Below are 22,630 nucleotides of genomic sequence, written 5' to 3' on the forward strand. Positions count from 1 at the left end.
TGATACCGGGATCCTTCCTATGCTCTTACTAATATTTGGCGCCTTTGCTTTAAGGTCCCTGAGAAAATAATTTTCCTTGTATGTATAAATATCTCACACAGCTGCTGAACAGAGAAATCATAGTGATATTGGAGGGCCATTATCGTTTATTGAGAAATCCGTGGTATGATACATTTTCAAACAGCACAAAACTACCAAAAGGTGTCTTAGTCGTGGAGCATGACATAGACTAAATGATCAAAGGCTTGCTGCATAGGCAGAGAACAACCAAGCGTAACTGGTTACTGAACAACAGTAGTTGTTGCTTGATCTGATTGGCCATTAGATTAGAACTCGAGAGGAAGGTGCCCTGTGCATAAATGTTTCTGCCTCCATCTTTGAAAATGCAGGAGGTGGTACAATACATTTTTGTTGTTAGGATATTTGTGCTCAAAGATGTGGTGTAAACCCCGCAAGTGATCCCAAGCTTGGGCAATCTGGTGCCTTGTGGACCAGACACAACGTTTTGAAAATACTACTCTTCCTCATGGGGAGTCCGTAAGGGTCTTGAGAACGTGGGAACCAAGGTTGCATGTAACCTATAGACAACATTGTTATGCTGTGGGTACCTAGTTACATAGATGGCAGCTCCTAATTACAAAGAATTGTTATTAAGCAAGGAGATAATAGATGACTACATTTATTATGACTAATTAAAGAGATTGTGGAAGGAAAGCAAACATCTTCAGATGGGTCTTTGCATGATAGTACAATGTTTTGGTGCCATGCAAGCACCAGGATGCCCTCTCGGGTAAATGTGCTCTATAAAAATACACATAACATAACATTAACTCAGTTAATCTGTGACTGAGGTTGTTATAGTCATGAAGTAAGAATCATGTGCCCTGATTTAGAGTTTGCCGGACAAGTTACTCCGTCTGCCATATTACATGTGCATTATTTCCTGTGGCACTTGTAATACGGCAAACAGGATATTGGTCATGGTTGTGAAGCAGTATCCAATCCCCCAAACTCTCAGTTAGCCTTAGGTATGGAGAGAGTTTGGATCTGCACGAACACCAATAACATTTTAGGTCTCATGTGATAAAACACCCAGGGATTGTGCGAGAGACTGTGATAAAAACACAGTGCATTCAGATTGGAAATGTTATCAACAATTAGTGGAGATCCTAAAGTGTTGATGAAGTATCCTTTATATACAAGACTAAGATTCATAAAAATATATTTTACTAAGGTTCTTTCTGTAGGACCAAACTAGCTTTGAAGAATGGCTTGTAGGATAAGGACTCAGTGTTGGTACATTCCTATGAGTAACCTATGAATGAAAGCCTCGAGCACTCTCAGTGCAACGTTTATACTCTATTGAGGCCTTCACAGATGATACCACTAGACCTCTCCAACTAGGAAGAGCTACTGACCTATTCTTTCTGTAAGAGGTAATGAAGCAGAGGCAGTCGTGTCTTGTAGGAACACTGCGAAATCATACCCACCGTCTTTAAATATGACAACCTTGAAAAGGTTCACCTGGCTGGCCATTTCTCATTTGTAAACAAATAATACTAAAGCTTGTCTAACAAAAACAATACAAACTGAGCCTAGACTAGTGCAGTCAAACATTGGTAAGCATTTACTAAGCCCTAAGTTGGAGCTTCTTGAACAGGGCACCAAACTTTCCCTTGGAAAGTCCTCCTAGTAGTAGAACAAAAATGAGTGTATCCTTTCGAAAGAGTGAGATTTGTTCGATTTGGACAAATATTTAAATGGGTATATTGCATACATACGACTTTTCACAAAAAAATATCTCCCATCCTGTTAAGCAGATGTGACCTGAAGGTCACAAACCACAGACCGTGGGATAGGAGGACATTTTTTGTAATTGCAGAAAAATCACATGGCTAAAGGCATTGCACATTCTCTATTACCTAGTTCGATTAACTACCTTTTGGCAGGGTACGATGAACAGGCTCTACAACTCTACAGTGGCTTCATCAAAGTAAACTTGACAGAGGAAAAATATTGTTGTATCCCAGTGATTGATTTGAGACAGTGGTTTCCGGTGTTCAGCACCAGCACTTAATTGTCAGCACCGGCTCTAGTGACAGTCCACTCCATTGTGGCGCTGTCTATCTAATTTTGAGATGAACACTACAGTGTTAAAGAAGTCAATATACATCAAATAGAAATAATACCTGCTACTCACACCCTTATTATAGCTTTGGGTGGCCTGGTATAGCCTGAATTGTTACACTTGTTAGGAGTACATTAGTTAGTAGTTGTGTTGGTAATGTAATTGGCAGGGCTGGCAGGGTCAATGGGTGTGCAGAGTGTAGTGGCCTCCCAAGAAGGGCCCTGGCACTTACAGTTTTTATAAATTATTCACTGTTGTAGCCTAAAACCACTTAGGAAAGATTGAGCAAATTAAGGTTCTCCTGGTTTCTCTGTTAAAGAGGTGTGTTCCTGAGACACCCTTCCACGTTGTATGGTGAGCCCTACATATGGAAGGAAACATGGTACTTTAAGACGTTTGTAGCTGTGGTTGTAGAAAACTGGAGACCTTCCAAATTGATCATGTTGAGTGCTCCGAGGCAAATACCCCATTGTTGGCAAAAACGTAGTGATTTTACAAATGGTTTTGTGTTAGTATATAGGGAAATCTGAACAAACATTGGCAAAAACCAGGAGTCCTGTTGGCTTAGTCAATGCTTGTTTTGTCATGTTTGTGGAAAAGTGTTACTGTTGCAGGAGCTGCCAGGTGCTCACTAGTGAAGGGCAAACAAACATTGGCTAAAAACAAAAATATGTTTTGGTCTGAAAAAGCATAGATTGCCATAATAGTGCCAGCCACACATGGCTTTGATAAAACTTTATTGTTGGAGGAGCTGCCAAGCGTTTGCTAGTAAAACAAAATGGCTGAAAGTAAAATAATTTGGTCTCAAAAAGAACAGATTGCAATCACGTATAGCTAAGTAAGACAATGGCTGAAGTTAACTGACTCATTGCCCCGGCTGTTTGTTGTAGCTGGTGGAATTAGAATGTGAATGTCACATTAATAGATCCAAGGAAGAGCAGGTCTGGCTGACATTCCCTATAATTAAGAATAATACATACAAATATAATTTTAGTAAAATCAAAGGTTCTTTGCTAATGGCAGACCAAAAACATGTATATGTACATGTGAGGTGGAGTACTGGGGCATCCTTGTTTCATCCATTGATCTGTCCTTGGCTACCCATAACTGGGCTAATATAATCCAGTACACCTCAAAAACTGAGAGGGGTTGTGCAAACCTCCTAACTCAATGAGTCATCAGGTATTTTTTTTCCCAACTAGACTCCTTCCCACTCATCCTCTTTTCACTGTGTATTATCATAATTTTTTCCAGATTTCCATAGTGTAGGAGCTTTAACTTATCTCATTGCCAGACATACAATAAAATGTAGCCAATCACCACGCTCAATACATGCCTGCTTTCCACGGATCTAAAGCCTGCGACATACTACTGCTCCGGCGGCCAATCGGAATGTGACTTACAAAGCTTTTTCTGCCGCTTGACTGATCAAGCTGCTCGTTTGATGCCACACATTTCTTTGAAGTACATTCGGCAAAAGCACACAATTTATGTAAGCATTTCATTTTTCATCAGCTGCCTCAGACTGTTTTCCAACCCACAGATCTCCCCAGCGAGAATGCTAAATCAGTTCAGTAGCAGGCTCTAGTGGGCAATAACTTTGAGGTAATAGCTGAGCGCTGTCATTTTGTGGGAGGAAATTATCTCACGATAATGGCCTGTAGAATGTTCATGAATGCTGCACCAATGGCTGTTTCTTACTGTTTAATTGCTGCCGGTGCTTTGCTTTGCCGCTGGTGTTGGGGTTGAGGAGCATGAGTTCTTTTCACAGAGGATGGAATTGGCTTCCTTCCAAGGTCTGCAGCAGCACAGGAAGCTTCAGACTGTGTGCTTTGCATCTCAATGAAAAACAATACCCCTTTGTGTGTATATCTGATGCCTTCGATTCATGATTCTGCTTTGTTAAAACATTTATGCCATTTGAGATGCTTCTCACACGCCACAAACCAGCACAGCATCCGTGAGGTAATCCTATTGTACAATGGCTAGTTTCAGTAATGGAATATCCTGATCATTTCTCTTGTCTGTCATTATGTGCAAGTGACACAGACAGGTGTGGAGCACCTGAATAGGGTAAGTCCTGCATCTGCTGGGAGGAGGCCGTTCACTTGAGAGGTCCTGGATACAAATTATGTACCTGTGTGGGAAATCTTTATTCCAGTCTGTTTTACATTTTGATTTGTAAGTCTGTGTTCAAAAACCGCAACCCTTGTCTAGAGAGACTCATATTTCCAGACAGGTCGGTGCTTCTAAAAGGTACTTTGTATATACTCTAATCTGTTTTGAAAGCATGAGTTTACCCTGTTTCAGGGACACTGGAATTATGGACCAATGGAGGACTAAATTAAACAGAGTGTTGACTAAATTCTGCCAAATTATGCCGCACTATGCTTCAGATTTATTGATACAATAATAATAATAATAATAATAATAATACATCAATATGTGTTAAAATACACTGGTGCAGAGAGGATCCCTAAAGAGAATCCCTGAGTTTTTATAAAACATTTCTTGTAACAAAGGGTTTGCTTTTTGTTCACCCTGCAAAACCCAACTATGTATAATCTTAATTTTACTTTCAGATTTATTTTGTGTCCACACTAAGGGTCTCTGGAAGCATCTCTTTCTAATAAGAAACAGTCCAGCAGGATATTGTTTTACCTTACACATGTCTAATATAAGTGTTTCATTAGATGGTACTCATAATCAGATCCCCCGACCCACGCTTGATAAAGCAATTTGGGACCTCAGGAAGATGTAGGAAAGTGCTATAGAAATGCTGCAATACAACACAGTACTGGAAGACTGACGATAACAGACCTTACAAAGAGAAGTAAAATGTATGGGAATTATCTGCACTTGGAGTGAGCTGTTGAATAACTGTTGCTTTCGAACAGAGACAGTAGGGTAGTGTGAATATGCATGAATTATGAACCAAAGAAGGAGATCTATTTCTTTACCTGTTTGAACGACATTTAAAAGTGGTTGTATTTCTTTAATGCTGCAGACAGAAGTTTTTCCCAGACTATTATTTGGTAGCATTGACTCTGTCTGACTGTATTTAAGATCTTTAGTATTGATACCTAAGTGCTTAATTTGAGTCAGTGATTTCCAGGGCTCAGCATTGGCACTTAATTGTCAACACCGGCACTTAACATAGTCTGCCACATGGTGGCGCTATCTGTCTAATTTAGCGATGAGCTAAACAACAGTTGTTTATTAATTCCAATGACTAGTACCTGCCACTCAAGTTATTCCTATAGCCTTGAGGCTTGCAATATTCTGAATAGTCACATTTGTTGGAGTTTGATGGTTAATGTAGATTTTCCTAGTAGATTGTGACGGAAAGTCTTAATTGTATTAAAGACACAGAGGCGAGTATTATGCTTCTCTAACTTGCTTTAATTTTAATAGCAGCAGTCAAGAAAACTACAACTCCCAAAAGGCTTAGAACAGAGAAGCCAATGGGAGAGAAAAACGTAATGATAAATGCACCAATCAGAACAACGGAAGCTATGTATCCACTAAGCTTGATTGCGACCAGCCCTCTTTCTTGATGCGAGAAGGCTAGTAATTACGAGAAAACAACGGAAAAATGACCAAGATTATAGCAATTGCTAGAGTCAAAGAACAAAAGTCCTGGATCAGTTCCAGACACAAACAAAGTGAAGAAGGTATCCGGTAGGGAGAAGAGGGACTGCCTCGGAAAGGATCCGACTGTCCAGCCGATATGCTCATGTCCGACAAAACCACCTTCTGATCAGGTAGAAGTTTGAGCTGCAGTGGAGGTTGCTGCAAGGGAGGGAAAAAACAAGATAAAATCAGAAATATCTCCTTGTCGAGGCAGGATAATACTTGCCTCCGTGTCTTTAATAAAATTAAGACTTTCCGTCATAATCTACTAGGAAAATCTACATTTTATGATAAGAACGGAGGCTCATATTATGCTATTTTAAAGCATATTAATCACTATTGACGTAGCAGTATGAACTGGTTTACAATAAAATGTCCTGAAAACATTATCATTGGACCAATCAGCAGATCTCAGAATGTCCTCTAACCAGGATCCAACCCAAAAGGCGTTGGAAGCCATGGCGCCTCTAACTGAGTGAGCTCCCAATATGGAGGTATCAATACCTGCAAGGGACATCACCCAACGAACCCATCTGGCTAGAGTCGCAGCAGACACGGGATTGTGTGGTTTCTGGAAAGAAATTAACAGTTGGGAAACAGAGGACTTTCTGAGATTAGCTGTACATTCCTCGTAACATTTGAGACATTGTCCCACACCTAGCTTAGGTTGATCTGGAAAATATGGATAAAAGACAGTACGTAAGTTAGTTTTGGTGCGTTTATTAATGGAAAATAATAACCCTGTGGGGGCAAACTGTCGAGAAGTAACCTCAAGTGCTCTAACATCCGATAAGCGCTTAATAGAAACTAAGCAAAGCAACATAGTAAGTTTTGCTGAAAGCATTTTTAAAGACAAGTCAGAATTATCCTGCCAAGACAGAAACAGATTCAAAACCACATTGACATCCCATAACTTTGAATATTTAGGCTGTGGGGGAATTGGACATTTTACTCCCTTTAACAGCCGACAAAGTAGAGGGTGTTCACCCACCGGTTTTCCGTTGACATGGGTGTGATGCATGGAAATAGCAGACCTATACAAATTAATTGTCCTGTAAGACTTACCTTCACTAGCTTGCGCAGCCAGAAAGTTAATTACATAATTTATATCTGCTGAAATGGGATCGAGGTCCCTTCCCATACACCAGCTAGACCAAAGAGACCAGGCGGAAGAATATGCTTTCCTGGTGCCGGGAGCCCAGGCCTTATTGATGAAGTCAGTAGCCTCATCCGAAATTGGGATGGTAGATGGGGGAGTCCTGATACCTTCTATCCTGAAAGGGTGAGTGTCTTGTTGAGAACCAAGGGATGAGGATTCCCTAAGGGATCTAGCAGAAGGGAGGGAATAGAGGGGAGAAGAAAGGGAAAATCGATTGCCCATTTCAAGAGTGGGGTAAACCAAATTTGAGATTGCCAAAATGGTACCACCAAGACCAGAGTTGCCTTCTGACGTCTGACTTGGGCCAGAACTCTGGTGATCATAATAAAAGGAGGAAAAGCGTAATTGATCGTCTGTGACCAATCCTGAAGAAAAGCATCGGAGGCCAATGCCGAAGGATCCGGATGCCAACTGAAAAAGAGGGGGAGTTGGGTGTTGAGGCGAGAGGCAAAGAGGTCTATACTGAAGGGGCCCCACTTGTGGAGGATAGACGGAAAGACTGAGGGGTGAAGTTTCCAATCTCTGTAATCTCTGAGGAAGCGAGAATGCCAGTCCGCCGTCTGGTTGAGGGAGCGCAGGAGATTTTCCGCCGTGAGAGATATTTAGTTGCCCAAACAATATTCCCAAAGGCTTTTTGCCAGGTCTGCTAACAGCTTTGATCTGGTTCCTCCTAGATTGTTTATGTATCGGACAGCCGAAACATTGTCCATGCGGAGGAGGATGGTACACTGAACCCTGCCTTTTGCCAGACTCTTTTTTGCAAAGGAACCTCCAAGCATCTCTAAATAGTTGATGTGCAATCTGGACTCCGTTAACGACCATGTACCGCCAGTCGAGATTGGTCCACAGCGGGCGCCCCAACCTGTCAGGCTTGCATCGGACTCTAACACAAGATCTGGGGCTGATGGAAAGATAGTTCTGCTGTTCCAGGCAGCTAAATGGTCTATCCACCATTGGAGTTCTAGGCGGGATTCTTGATCCAGAAAGATTAGATCCGAATAGGCTAGACCTTTTCTGAGATGACGGATTTTCAGTCTTTGAAGAGCCCGATAGTGCAAAGGGCCGGGAAATATGGCCTGAATTGAAGAGGACAAGAGGCCCACAATCCTAGCTATAGATCTTAGAGAGATTTGGGTTTTGCGGAGCGTTCTTAAGATCTCTGATTTGATGGAATTCACTTTTTGTAGGGGAAGATGAAGGGTGGAAGAAGAAGAATCTATTTTGAATCCCAAAAACTGAATCCTTTGAGAAGGAACCATGCTTGATTTTGCTTAGTTGACTAGGAACCACAGTTGGGAAAGAAGAGAACAAGTTAATTGTAAATGGGAAAGAAGGGTCTCGCGATTTTCATGTAAGATAAGGATATCATCAAGATAAATCAGCAGCCTGATGCCCAAAGATCTGAGATGTGCCGCTATTGGTTTCATCAGCTTTGTGAAGCACCAGGGTGCTGACAACAGACCGAACGGAAGGGAAGAAAACTGGTAAGTTTGACCGAGCCATTGAAACTGAAGGTATTTGCGGTGACCCCAGTGAATGGGAACCGAAAGGTACGCATCCTGAAGATCTAATCGTACCATGAAGTCCAAAGGGAGGAGAATATCCCGTAAATGAAGAATTGTCTCCATTTTGAAATGTCGGTAGACGACAAACTGGTTGAAATACTTTAGATTTATGACTGGCCTGAACTTCTTGTTCTTCTTCTGAACCAAGAATAACGAACTGAGGAACCCGGAGGGATCTGGAGGCGAAATTTGGATGGCGTTTTTGGAAAGGAGAGAATTTACTTCTTTTGAGATAAGAAGAGACATTTCTTCTGAGAAACTTAGCGGTGGAGGAAGATAAACTTGGTGAGGTTGTGAATAAAACTCTATTTGGTATCCCTGAACGGTATTCAGAACCCATGGATCGGTAGTTAAAGAGCGCCGTTTTTTAATGAAAAAACTGAGCCTGCCACCTATTGGAGGAGGGCCAGAGGTAAGGCTTACCTTGAGTTCTGTTGGATCTGAAACAGCGTTATCCACGGCCCCTGTAACCTCTGTCTCTCTGAGGGTAAAACTGGGGCTTGTAGGATTGATATCCGTAATTTGAGTATGAGTATGAGGAGCCTCTGAATCCTTGAGGATGAGTGAATCGGCCGGTAGAGCGGCTCCTGCCTGTACCGGCCCTGGCGAAAACCCGTTGGTTAAACACTTTTTTAATGTTCTGTTGCGCCTTGTCGATAGAAGAAAAGGTTGCTACAAACTTTACTAGATCTTTAATAAATGAGTCTCCGAAGAGACGACCCTCAGCTTTCACCCCAGGATCCATGGAAGCCAGATTAGACAATTTAGGATCTAGTTTGAGTAACAATCCCTTCCTTCTCTCATGGGTGATGGCAGTGTTGGCGTTACCTAACAAACAAAATGCTCTTTGAGTCCAGAGGGAAAGTTCGGAAGGGTCGTTGTCCGTTTTGGCTGATTCTGCCAGATCCAAAATACGAGCCAGAGGACCCACCAAATCAAGGAGCTTATCCTGGCAATTTGACCAGGCCTTGTCTACCCCTTTGCGGGGGTCTTTGCCAAATTTAGAGAAAAAGGTCAAAAGTGATTCATCAATCACTGGTGTTGTAGTAATGCTGGAAGACAGGGAAGGTCTGGGGCATTCTGACCTTAATTTAGCTCTTGTTTGCTTATCCAGGGGAAGCCTTAACCTGGAAGCTATATATTGACCCACATGGCCCGCAGGAGTCCACTCCGTGGAGTTAGGATGGTGGAGGTAGGAAGGATCAAACATGGGGTTACCTTCTGAATCTAAAACAATTTTTGCAGAAAAAGGGTTAGAAACTTCTAATTTAGGCTTTTTTTGGGGGGAAGCCTGTGAGAGCGAGCCCCATACATCAGATTCATCGTCCAAATCATCCATGTCACCGACGTCATCATCGGTATCAGAAATATGCGTTACTATAACCTGTTTTGGCGCTGAAAAAATATTTTTTGTTTTGGACTTACGTTTGCCAGAAACATTAATAGAGTTCCTCTCCTGAGAAGGAGGCCCGTGAGGCATTTCATCCTCAGTCATGGGTGAAGAGACTTCACCAGTCAACAGTGCGCCATCTTTTTGTAGAGACAAATCTTTGTTTTTTCTCTTTCTGCTATCCCCCGCAGGTTGGGCCATAAAGGATTTGAAAACCATATTCTGTACAGAACTCTCAATGTTCTTTGACATTTTATTCATGGTGGCTGACCCAGCCTTCGTCACAGCCTCATTAATAAAGGCTCCAATTTCTTTATTATTTGATAGTTTAGAAAAAGGATCTTGACCTTCCATAATGTAGAAAAAATAACAAAGGGCCAAAAAAGTTTGAATGAAATAGGCCAGGAAAGAGGAAAATACCTGAGAGGAAAGAGTTAGTTTTTGCAGAAAGGCTGAGAAAGTCTTTAAACACGCCCTAAGAGGCGTAGCCCAGCTCCAACCGCAGAGGAAAGGAAACCGGAAAGCTCTTCACCTCGCAAACGAGGTCTGGGATGAAGCGCGATGAGCCGGCACACCAGGTAAGCTTGAGAAAAAACAGTCTGAGGCAGGCTGAATCGAATGCAGAGCCGCGGGGAGCCAAACAACTAAACGGACGCGTCTCCAGTCAAGCGCGACCGTTAGAACGCTCAAGGCAGCAAAGCTGCCTCAAACGCGCGCGAGCGCGCTGAACAAACGGGTCCTGAAGCCCGAATAAACAACGCGCGCTGATGTTAATAAACTTCAGTAACAAGCTATAAAACGCCGGGAAACTTTAAACAGCGCGAAACCATACAACAGTATCAGAAAATAAATATAACGAGATGCATTATGAGAACAAATACATAGGAAAGAAATGTGCGTGACTTATCTTGACTGCGAGCAGCAAGAAAGAGGGCTGGTCGCAGTCAAGCTTAGTGGATACATAGCTTCCATTGTTCTGATTGGTGCATTTATCATTACGTTTTTCTCTCCCATTGGCTTCTCTGTTCTAAGCCTTTTGGGAGTTGTAGTTTTCTTGACTGCTGCTATTAAAATTAAAGCAAGTTAGAGAAGCATAATATGAGCCCCCGTTCTTGCCTTAAAATAGTTCTGTTGACAGGAGCAATAGGTGGTGCACGTTGTTGTGGTCTCCTGATGATGGCCCTGTCACTTATTTATTTATACAAATTAAGCAATGTAACTGAATACAGCAATCAACACCTAACCAACTCAAAATTCCTTAAGTGCTTAGCTCGGCATTGCACGTGTGCAGTGTTCATTTGCTAATTTTGTATTTGTTTGAGCTATAATAAACATATTTTGTGTGAAATCTGTAAATTATGCTGCGGGTGGTGGATTATGCAGGCAGTGTCACAAATCTATAAAAAAGTACACAAAAACGATGCAGAATTGCATCATTTCAGTGGTCCAGCATATAAACCGAATTTCTTGGTGTCAATTGTATCTACTCACAGCTACAACTTGGTTACTAGTTGCACATAAAAATTCATTTTTTTCTGACTAAGCTACGATTATAGATCATTTGCAAACGCTTGAAAATATTACAGCTGAAGCACCTGTGATAAAATGGGATAACAACTTAATAACTGGTTTAGGTTAAGCAAAATGTTTGTTACTCTTAGGCGTGTACTGTGGAAGTCTATGATCTGGAAAATTAACTAGGCTTGACAGCTGAAAGGGCTTCCTGGTCTCACCTTAAAGGTAGCGGAAACATTCCAGCTTCAAGGGTAATTACTTTGTAACATTCCTGGCCTGCCTTTGTCTAGTTTTAGTGTCTTTCCTCAGGCATTCTGCCACTTTGTTGTCACTAAATTTCTGATCACCATCACCTGCTTAACATTCTCATCCTGCTAATTTCTGGGTTCGGCCGATTGGATAATGTTGAACATTCTCGATGGTTCCCCAATTTTCTCAAGCTGCTCCTACCACCATATTCTAAAAGCTATATTAATGAGGGGTGCAGACACACCGAATTAAACTCTAGTGAAGAATTATGACAGGCCGCTACCTCTGAGGAGTGCAGACACAGTGCATTAGACTCTGGTGAAGATTTGCGAGAACCTCCATGTCTCTTAGGGGTGCAGGCACACGGCATTAGACTATGACAAAGTTTCATGACAGGCTGATGTAAAATATTTATCAGGAGATATGTGGGAACTTTGGGCGCCAGGTAGTTTGAGCCCCCAAGAAGTTTCCAGTACAGGATCCATGCAAGCCACCCTGAAGTCCCTGTGGTGTCTGGTTAATGAAAATATCTTAAGTTGGTAGATTTTCCCTAAAGACAATGTGCACCCGGGCAGAGAAGAACAGAAAAGATCAATATTACTGCAAAACAATCTATTTCACAAGTACATACACACACATGCTGGTTGCATTTGGCGCGAGGGTGGGTGAAGGGTTCAAAATGTAAATTTTATTGATGAGAAATTTCATGAAAACGAAATCCACTGTTAATAATTGAAAGTAAAAAAAATGGAATTAATGACTCACAGCTCATGAGCGGTAAAGCCACGACAAGGCACCAACCGCTTTACCGGCTGTTCACACACCTTTCATGTGTGACACACACAAAACCAATCACACCACCCGCCGTGGGCCCAGCACACTACAACACTCACAACAACAGACATCCCTGTTCAAGGGTCCATGACTCTCATATGCCCACAGGACTGACACAGCAATCACACCTGCTACCAGCAGACAGAGTGTGTGGACTGGTGTTTGGCTGGCAATGTGCGTGTAGTGACCAGCAGCAAATCACTACACACACACACCTCCAGCCAAATTCCAGCACACACACACCGCCATCCAAGCGCCAGCCCACGCACACTGCCATGGAAGTGCCAGTCCATGCACATCCACAAGCCAAACATCATTCTAACCACACCACCAGCTAAGCACCAATGCACACATACCATCAGCCAAGCGCCAGTTCACGCACACTGCCAGCTAAGTTCTAGTCCACGCACACCATTAGCCAAGCAGCAGTTCACAAATACGGCCAGCCAAGTGCTGTTCATGCACACCACCAACCTAGCGCCAGTCCACGCACGCCGCTAGGCAGGTGCCAGTCCACACACAATGCCAGCCAATCGCCAGTCCACACACACTGCCATCACATTTTTTTAAACAAAAAAATAGTTTGAAGGAGATGAAAAACCAAGTATGACTACAAACACAACAGATCTAACTAAATACTCAAACAACCACCATCCAGGAAACTTAACAAAAAAATGTAAAACAATACAGGCCAGTCAGTTCACTTTTATGCTCATGGTTGCTCCCAATACTTGAGTTGCATGTGGTACAATTTAAAACATGCAGACACACATTGCCCAGGATTGGAAGGACACTCGGGCAGGGCATACGACTGTCCTTTCGCCTCCCTCTTTGGACACAGACTCTACATCTCCTACAGTGGAAGTTTCTTTTGGGTGTGGGAGGAATATAATCAGAAAAGTGGTGATTTTAAATTTAGCCATATCCTCCACTACTCCAACAATAGAGGAACACTTGCTTGCTCCACTACAAGGCTGAATATTACAGACTACTGAAACTGACCAAAAGTAATTTTTGAATCTGCAGAACAATCCTTGAACACAACAAAAGCATTGAAGGTTACCAAATGAAAAAATGGACATCCAACTTCTTATACCAAATGTATGACTTAGGTACAACAATGCAAGGCTCGAGCCTTTAACTTACTCTATCTGCAGTACAATTGTGCCTATTGTAGGCCAACATGCACACAGGTTTGGGCACTTCAGCAACCTGAAACCAAACAGTCACAGGTGAAGTACTTTCATCATGAATGGTTGTCAGCCTGTGGACATCTCTCATGTCTGAAAATTCCATCACTACTCACTATGCAAGGCACTGCACTGTCCCTTCTGAAGTTTTTTACATATAAGGACCTTAGGGTAACATTTTCTGTTAGAGGGGATTGTGCCACATGCAACAGTGTCCACTTTGAACAAGTGCACACCAGTGTAGAAGTTATCTACATATAAATGGTGACCTTGCTGAAAACAAATCCTCTACCAAGTTCCGACACATTTTTCTCACTGACTCCAAAAGTGGACGGATAACAAGGGGGGTCCATAGAAGATTCCTTACCGTGTACACCCTGAAATTATAGACATATCCAGTACTACTCTCAGACAGTATTTACATCTTAATTTCATAACATGCTTTCTTGCTAGGAATGTACTGCCTAAAAACCAAACGGCCCTTGAGAAGCACCAAAGAGTCAGCCACAGCTATTTGCTTCCCTGGAACATAGATCTACAAAATGATCAAAAACAGGCTGAATCGTGAAGAGACCTTTACAAATGGGGTGATCCCATGGCAATGCTGAAGTATTATCAACAAAATGCAGCACCGAAGCAGAAGCAAATACTGATCACCTCTCACGGTTGCATGAAATATAGCAATTGCCATCAATGGACTAGTAGGCCAATATGAAGACATCAATGTCTTCTTTATCAATCCCACCAACAAATTGAAAACCCAGAACTTCTTCACCTCATCTAGATTTGTAGGAGTCCACCAGGTAGCTCTAGAGTGGGGCTTAAGTATTGCACTGTTGTCCCGCAAATACTGTTCAGCATTCAAACTGGTCAGATCAACAGTCTCATCAGAAAATACATTGTCAATTAACAACTGAAAAACATTTATAAGCTAAAAGTTTTCAGTATCTGTCCTACACCCTGCAGCACCACTAAAGGAAGTCAACAGAGGCTGCACCATGTTTGGGACAACCCACATTTCAGCACTTCCAGTGGGAAATCTTAAAGCCCCAGGCTGTAATCTAGACTCCTCTTGGTGCAATACCAGCATTTCAGTGTCCTTATCTACAAGAGGTGCTTCATTCGCACTGATAGTGGCTTCATCATCAGATGATTCCTCTCAGACAGAAAATTCACTGCCAGAATCGTGGTCTTCACTTCTGCCTCAGATGCAGAGTCAGTCTCAGAACCATGGCAGAGGAAGATTCAAATAAGAAACCTACAGCATGCTGAGGATTCAACCTGTGTTTAGCCATAAGCTTTACAAATAAAAGTAACACAACAAATAAGCCAACAATAACCATCACTGTGTAAAATAAGTAATAAACAAAATGTGGCTTTATCAAACAGAAAGTAAAACTACTGGCATATATAAAAATCTGCAAGGAAATATTAATCAATACAAAGCACACAAAGATCAGTATACTCAAAAACAATACCAGTCACTTGCCACAAACAGCTAGAGTCAGGATCACCTGCACCTATTCTGCATAGACACAGCAAGCACCAAAGATATCTCATTAGAAAGGAAAAACAAAAGAAAATTACACACAAGACAACACAATACACATTTTGCACAAATCCAAAGAGAATTTAACACAAAATAAAACAGTAGCAAATATGCTAGTATTATCACACCATTAAAAACACATTAATGCAGGGCAATACTCCTCGTTTTAGGTAAACAGTACAAAAAAACCTTTTTTAACAAAACACATGCAACTACACAAGCTGCAGCTCTACCAGTAGTGAAACCGCAAGCAGGGGTCGCCACCTAGGAAATCAAAAGCTTTGCACTAGAATTAAATGGAGAAATAAAACATTAAGATCACACATGGAAATTATGACAAGAAATAAAACAGTTAACATTATAAAACACTATGAAGTATGGCTTTAGAGGCAGGTCATTATCTCAAATGTCCGATCTGCCCCTACGGGGACACAAAGCTAAGGCAAGAAATTGCCACCTAGAGGGTAGTGACCCTTACCGCAGCCAAGCACCACTTCACACACCAGCATCCAAATGCCAGCCACACACACACATCACCAGCCAGAAGCCAGTCCCCAGTTCAAACATACCATTAGCCAAACACTAGTCCACACACACTGCCAGCTAAATGCCAGTACACACAAAGCCATCCAAACGCCAATACACACAGCCCATCAGTTGAACTCCAACTCACACACACACACACACACTGAAATGTTTCCTAGTTTCTAGTGGTTTTCTTCTACACTTTGGGGCAGATGGGCCTACAAATATTGGTGATCTCCCCCAAGGGTGTGGGGAAGCAGGAAGTGGCCAACATATTGCCACAATAATGGGGACCCGCCCTTGCCCAAGGGCCCACTGCTCAACATATAAATAGCATCATCCCTGGTATCTAGTGATTTTGTCCCCCCTTGGGGGAAGATGGGCCTCAAAATATGGTCGATCTGACCCCCAGGCGGAAGGAAACGGGCAAAATCTTACCCCCTTAGTGGGGAGCGACCCTTGTCCAAGAGTCTTCTTCCCGACATAAAAATATAGAAAATCACTGGTGTCTAGTGGCTTTCTGCCAAAGCTCGTATAAGGTAAACAACATTTGTGCATGCAATGCATACAACACATTCAAGCACCATTTATACATGTCTTTGTTGCATACTTTTGCACATTATGGCCAGAACTTTTGACTTTGCAAATGTTTGTTTAAATCCCTACTTTTGATTTGTGAGGACACACCACATTAGAGTTTGGTGATGATTTAAGAGAACCTCACTACCTCTGATGTGAAAATGCATTGGTTGGTCTAGTAGGATACCAGCGGGTGCAAATACCAACCAGAGAGTCATTTCAAGCACTTCTATGGTCTGCATAAAGCACTTCTATGGTCTGCATAGTTCTTGTGCACTTGGTGAACCAGGATTGATTTTATTTACTTAGTGGGATTGTCTTACTGGGACAAATAACTTTTCATGCAAGTAAGAGAAATCATTCTGGTGTTTATATCGTCTGCTCCAAGTTTCTTTGTTTTGGGCATTCAGCGTTGCTATACATTTAATACATAGAGGAAGATACTGTGGTTGGAAAGTTTCTGCTTGTAACTACTTACTACCATTTAAACAAATCCAGATTACATATGACAGTATGAGAGTGTCCTTGTATAGGAGGCTGCAGGACGTGAGCTGTGCCAACATAAATGCAGAGCCCAAAGTGTTTTTTAGGGGCCTGCACGTTGGTCCTGACAAATGCTGCAATGTGCGGTTGCTGAACCTTTAGGCCACCAAGTCTTGATTCGACCTCATGCACCATTCCTTCACCACTCTACACTTTCTGTCTCTTTATTTTACTCCTTTGGTTTCTTTTTTATCCCTGCTTTCTTCCGCTGTCAGAGTTTTCAAATTTCCATTTATTCTTTCCTTTTCTATGTTTCTCATCCTTAATCTCGGCCACGGTTAGATGATGAAAAATATGTGCAGTTCCATAAAAATGAGTGCAGGTGCCTGCCATCTACAATCGTCACCACATATTAAGCACTCGGTGGTGGCCCATCCACAATATATCTTTCGAATAGTGGGCGTTCCTGAAAATAGGATTATGCTAACACACACAGCGGGACCCAGCAGGATTTGGAGCCGCCTATCTTAGAAAGTGAGACGTGTTGTACTGTAGCTAAGCCTTGCTTATCACAGCTGGAAGCTCTCAGATTACCACCTCCCTGAGGTGTGTAGGTGAGCAACAGCCTTCATCAAGGAAGCTGCGTGGGATGGAAGCTGGTCTAGAAGTGCGTAGAAGGCATGTGCATCCCTCCCGAACTGAGGTACTGCTGAAGAGGAAAATCCGAAACCAGTTAAACCCCACGGCAGGGGAAGTGGAAATGGACGATTGAGACCATTTCTGAACTGAGAAAAAGTCACAAAATGCACAATTGACTCAGGGGAGCATTAAGCATTGACGTCGAGAAGACGCATGAGACAGAGATCCTCACTAAGTACACTAAGTATGAGTATGGAAACAGTTATTGGAGCAAGAGACCATGGTATGGTTCAAGTCAATTCAGTGAGTGCTATTGATGTTACAGCACTGTCACTGGTATATTCCGCGCACTAATTTTCCCATACTGGTCTTTTGAAGTTTAATTATGCCTAATGTCCTCATCCCTCTTTACCCTTTGTATCTATCGTAATGTTGTCATTCTGGTCCTCTTTCCCCTGTGTCTTACTGTTGTGAATGACTCTCGCCTCTCAGCAAGACTGCTGGATTAGGGGCAGTAGGCCTTTTGTTCGTAGGTGACTGAGTCACTCCTACGCCAGTTAGAAGCTGTCGACCCAAACCTCCCAACTCTCCAGCAGTGCCTCACCCAAACCCTAAGTAGTAAAGGTGATTTCCCCAATATATAGCCATGAACATGAAATATGCAATTCCTAGTAACAAAAAGGCCTAGACCCTACCCTAAAGCGAGAGCTGGGCATAAGCATAATCTGCCACTGCAGTGCCCATGAGAAATGCCCCAATCCCGTTACCTTGGGATAAGATTGGCCCCTTAGTCTCCGGATCAGGAATTGAGAGACACAAGGCTGAGATTTGCCTGCAAAGTGATGTGGAGGCTAGATGGTGTATCATGGTGGAACACCCCCCAATGGCCTTGGTCTTGTGAGGGGTTTCTATAGGGCACATGTTATTGTTTGTGCAGGAATCCTGACCCGACAATGTACCTAAACATTTGATTGTGCATGCAAACTTGTGTCTGCAGTTACATAACAAATACCTGACATGTTTGCATTCTGATCTAATCATTCTAAAACAAAGGAGCATGATGACATTACCCACGTACATTCCTGATAATGAAGCATTTCTCAGAATAACACTGATTAGGAGAATGAAAACATTTCTCTAAAATGCACACATTTGCAAGCAATGCTAAAAGGAAATACATAATTAAATAAATAAAACAGAGTGTAAATATAGTTCAAATGGGATCAGGTAAAAACGGGCAACAAGTCCACAAGCTAAAAGCTAACCTATCTCCTGTGCCCAGGCAGGGAACTGAAATGGACCCAGACATTACCTGGCATGGTGGTGTCTCCCTTCTCCCATCCTCTTCTGGCACCCGCCTTGTGGTGCTTGATCCCAGCTTCCAATGCTAGTTGGCCAACACAGAGGAGAAACTGCTGTAGTCTTCTAGTTTAGGTTTCAACTTGTGGTCACTTTTGTACTGCATAGACAGTTTCCTACACAAATTTTCATGAGGAAAAGAGAGTATTGGGGTTATACCCAAGACCATTTTGGCATGTTATTCCCCATTAAAAAACACAACTCCTTCCAATAGTATGTTGCTGGGCTATTTTTGCACTTAATACTAAGATGGCCCTCAGAAGGAGGCCTTCACTGAGGTTCCTCATACACATTCCACCCACACTCGTGCACACGCCATCCCTACACTTCCGACCTGCTATCTTTCCTACAAACAGGACTTCAGCTCCTGTGTAATTTATAATTTACAGCCATGCACTCTGAGCTCTCCTCGTATTCTTACCATTACCACAGCCAACGTCACTTACCCCATTATGCTACCGTTGAGCGTCTCAAAAATACAATTCGTCTCTGAATAGTATCCATTCGTCATTAACCACTCTTTCACTTCTTCTGATATTATTTGTTGCATATTGGTGGTAAACACTTTGATCAATTATTGTTCCAAGCCAAACGCATTCTGCAAAGTGGCAGTACCTTTCTTTTTGTACAAGCGTAACAGCACTGGGGACACTTCTCATGCCACCTAAAATAAAAGCCCCCCATAACCAAAACATACTTCACATCATCTCAACCCCTGTCAGGTTCAATGGCCACAGTGAGTCAGGACCAACTTTCTACCAAGGCCCTTTAAGTAATTTCTTAGGCGCACGTAATGTAGGTCTTTATAAATATTAAAATATCATAATCCTTTGTATAGTGTTATGTAGCGTGGCTACAATCATTTCTTTCTTACTCTGCTTTTTGTGCTTCTCTTCATGACTTTCTTGATCAGTCATACTACTGACTTCTATCTCCAGGCTAGTGGTAAACTCCAGTTTCTGGCAGTAAATATTTAACCTTCTTAAGCCAGCAATGACCTATCCCAAATCATGGGCAGAAGATGACACTGGTATTGTAATAGGATGATGAAGGATCAAATTATCAAAAGTTGTTCTATTATCTCAACCTTACCTGCACACAAGTACAGATTAAAGGTTAAAATCCCAGCTCCTATCAGACCTATATAGAAATGATGACATTTGCAGCTCTGATACAAGAGAAATGCCCTTTAACTTTAGTGTTCATCCTGTGAATGCGTTTATTGAAATAGCAGACTGTGTCATACTTTGCTCACTGCACCACCTTACAGGGGGACCAATCAACATGATCTAAATCAGCCCTGGTCCTCCAAAGGACAGTCAAGCTCAAAGTGCCTTGGTTCGGGCTCTATAAAAGGAGTGTAAGGAGCTGAGTGTAAATGGTAAAAAACACCTTCAATCTATCTTAGCTTGCCAAGCCTAGCGGCTCTTACACATGGGCCTAGTGTGAGTGATACATACTACCATGAAAGGTTAACAGAGAAATATAAATAATGGAGTTGGTTGAAGGAGTGGTACCCAGAGATTTGAGAGGCCAAACCACTTACCACATGGATCCATCTGGGGAAGTTAAAATATGGCCTATAAACAGTGATTAAAGGACTCAAGCTTTTTGTAGACCCAGGCTTAGGTGTGTTCGAGGCAAAAATGTCTTGGAGTGAGTTAAGCAGGAAATCCGTTTCTGAGTTAGAGTAATGGATAGGTGTGTAGGCCATTCTTAAAGAGACTCAGATTACCAGACCTGACCACATTAAGCGAGAACTTGGGAAGCCATATCCGTTTCTCTACATACAACTAATCTGTAGGGTCAGAATCAGCACCTCACATTTAGGGTGCCAGGCATAGTTTAGACGAAAAAGAAAAAGGACAGATAGGTTCAGCTATCAGGACGATGGAGGAGTTGACATAAAAATTTCTTAAATGCACCTGAGCCAAATTATGATGCACTAAAATTATAGCAACAGATTACTGACGAATTGAAGGTGCGCTACAACTCTGTATGAAAGCCAGTAAAATAGGTCTGGTATTTTACAAATATGTGGGAACCTAAATGGCATAGGTTCAGATCATGCAGTCACTCAGCCTTTCATCCTGCTGAAGTCAATAATATTAGTTCTTTGGTGTTTTGTACTAATTAAAATCTATTATCAATTCCTAGAAACTAGACATATAGTGGGGCTGGTGGGGCAAAGAGGGGCAAACCCCATAATCACCCCTCCCCCGGGTCCCAGAAAGACTGCTTTTTAATTTCCAGGTGGGGAGCCCTGGTCGATGCCCTGGGGGCTGCTCCCTCCTAAAATTAATTTCCTGTTGTCTAGTGGATGGATTTCTGCTTGAGGATCACAGTCCTGGGGTGATTCCCAAGGAAGGGCGCACTCCGAGGAGGTACTGCTGCAGAGTGAATACTGTTGACTTTCCTACAGAACGTCTCCCATTGAGATCGTTCTCAGCGTTAGGCCCTCTGAGCAGTGACCAACAAGAAACTAGTCAGCGCTGACTGGTTTCACCTTCAGTCAGTGTGAGTCAACACCCTGCGCTGCTGATCATCAGTTATTAAAAAATACATCATGTGTGGACGTGAAGGAAGGGCTTCCCTTCTATTCCAAACATTCTTTTATTGAAAGAAAGTCTCTCTGGTGCTGGCCCCGGAAGGATATTCTTTGTCAGTGCCCTTGAACCATTCACATCAAACTTGCTTAACATAAACTCTTAGACAAGCACATTTACGAGGCTAACTGTCTTTTTAATGCAGAGTCAGGATGCACAGACCATGTACTTAGAATCCAAACAAAGTGGTGCACCCTCAGCTTCAAACCACCTTCGACAATGACCACATATACAGGGCTTTGAGGGTCAGAGGTAGAAACTGGGAAAAGGAAAGGGCTAAGAGAGAAAACAAAGAAACTGGACGCCACTCTGACTTATCAGTTCTGCTGGTCAATGATGTTTGCAAGACGCAGAGAATATCTAAATGCAAACTGATATCTTTAGTAAGGTGGCATGAAAGATTTGCGCGTAAGCGGGACATTAAATACACATAGCTTAGCAGTATCTCTGTGTAATTAACTGGCAGCACTTTGATTTAGAACTGGAAATGCCTGAAACTAAAGATGCAAAGAAAGAGCATCATATATATATATATATATATATATATATATATATATATTCACCAACACTTCTCCCAATGACTCGAATAACTTCTTGAAGCATAATCACTGTACACTCTCTGTGGTAGATAAGTCATAGTTTCTACTTGAGGTTTGTAACACGGCCTATAATTAACAAACATTAACATTCTGCTAATTATTAGCAATTTGTTGTTAACATTCAAGATCTCTGATATCTAGTATTTGACATTAACACATAGCAGGAGAAGCATAGTGCTGACTCAAGAATCCTTTCTAGTTCATCACAGAATAATTCTTAATTACAATGCTTCAAACTCACAGTCTTGGAAGAGTTTTTCTTAAACTGTCAGATTGTTAAAAATGTATTTCCAATGAACTAAACGACTTTCAAAAATTCTTCTCTATATTTCCAAAGTCCTTTAATATGAATCTAAAAGGAAGCTAGTGGCCTCTTGCAAAGAAAATCCTGAATCGCGAGGTAAGGGCCTGGCTGCAGTAGCACTGTATCACGATCAAGGACGACGTGTGCCAGGAGGGAAGTTAAAAACAGATATCCGAGAGGGTCACCACATTTCCTGACTACATGAGAATTCATGGCCACCAGCGAAATGCACTTTGAAGTTGGGACTAAAGTTGTGTATTGTGTTCTTCGCACAAGTGAAGCACGAGTCAGTACTTTGCCAGGGTTCACTAAGCTCTAAGTGAT

General features: G+C 42.1%; 1 protein-coding gene across 6 annotated transcripts in view; it reads left to right on the forward strand.

The window, feature by feature from the left end:
* Positions 1-22,630, forward strand: part of LOC138268326 (death-associated protein kinase 2-like) — a 430,402-nt gene that overhangs the window by 261,665 nt on the left and 146,107 nt on the right. The window lies entirely within an intron of this gene.

Source organism: Pleurodeles waltl, chromosome 12 (genome assembly GCF_031143425.1).
Source record: "Pleurodeles waltl isolate 20211129_DDA chromosome 12, aPleWal1.hap1.20221129, whole genome shotgun sequence".
In the NCBI taxonomy this organism is placed as follows: domain Eukaryota; kingdom Metazoa; phylum Chordata; class Amphibia; order Caudata; family Salamandridae; genus Pleurodeles; species Pleurodeles waltl.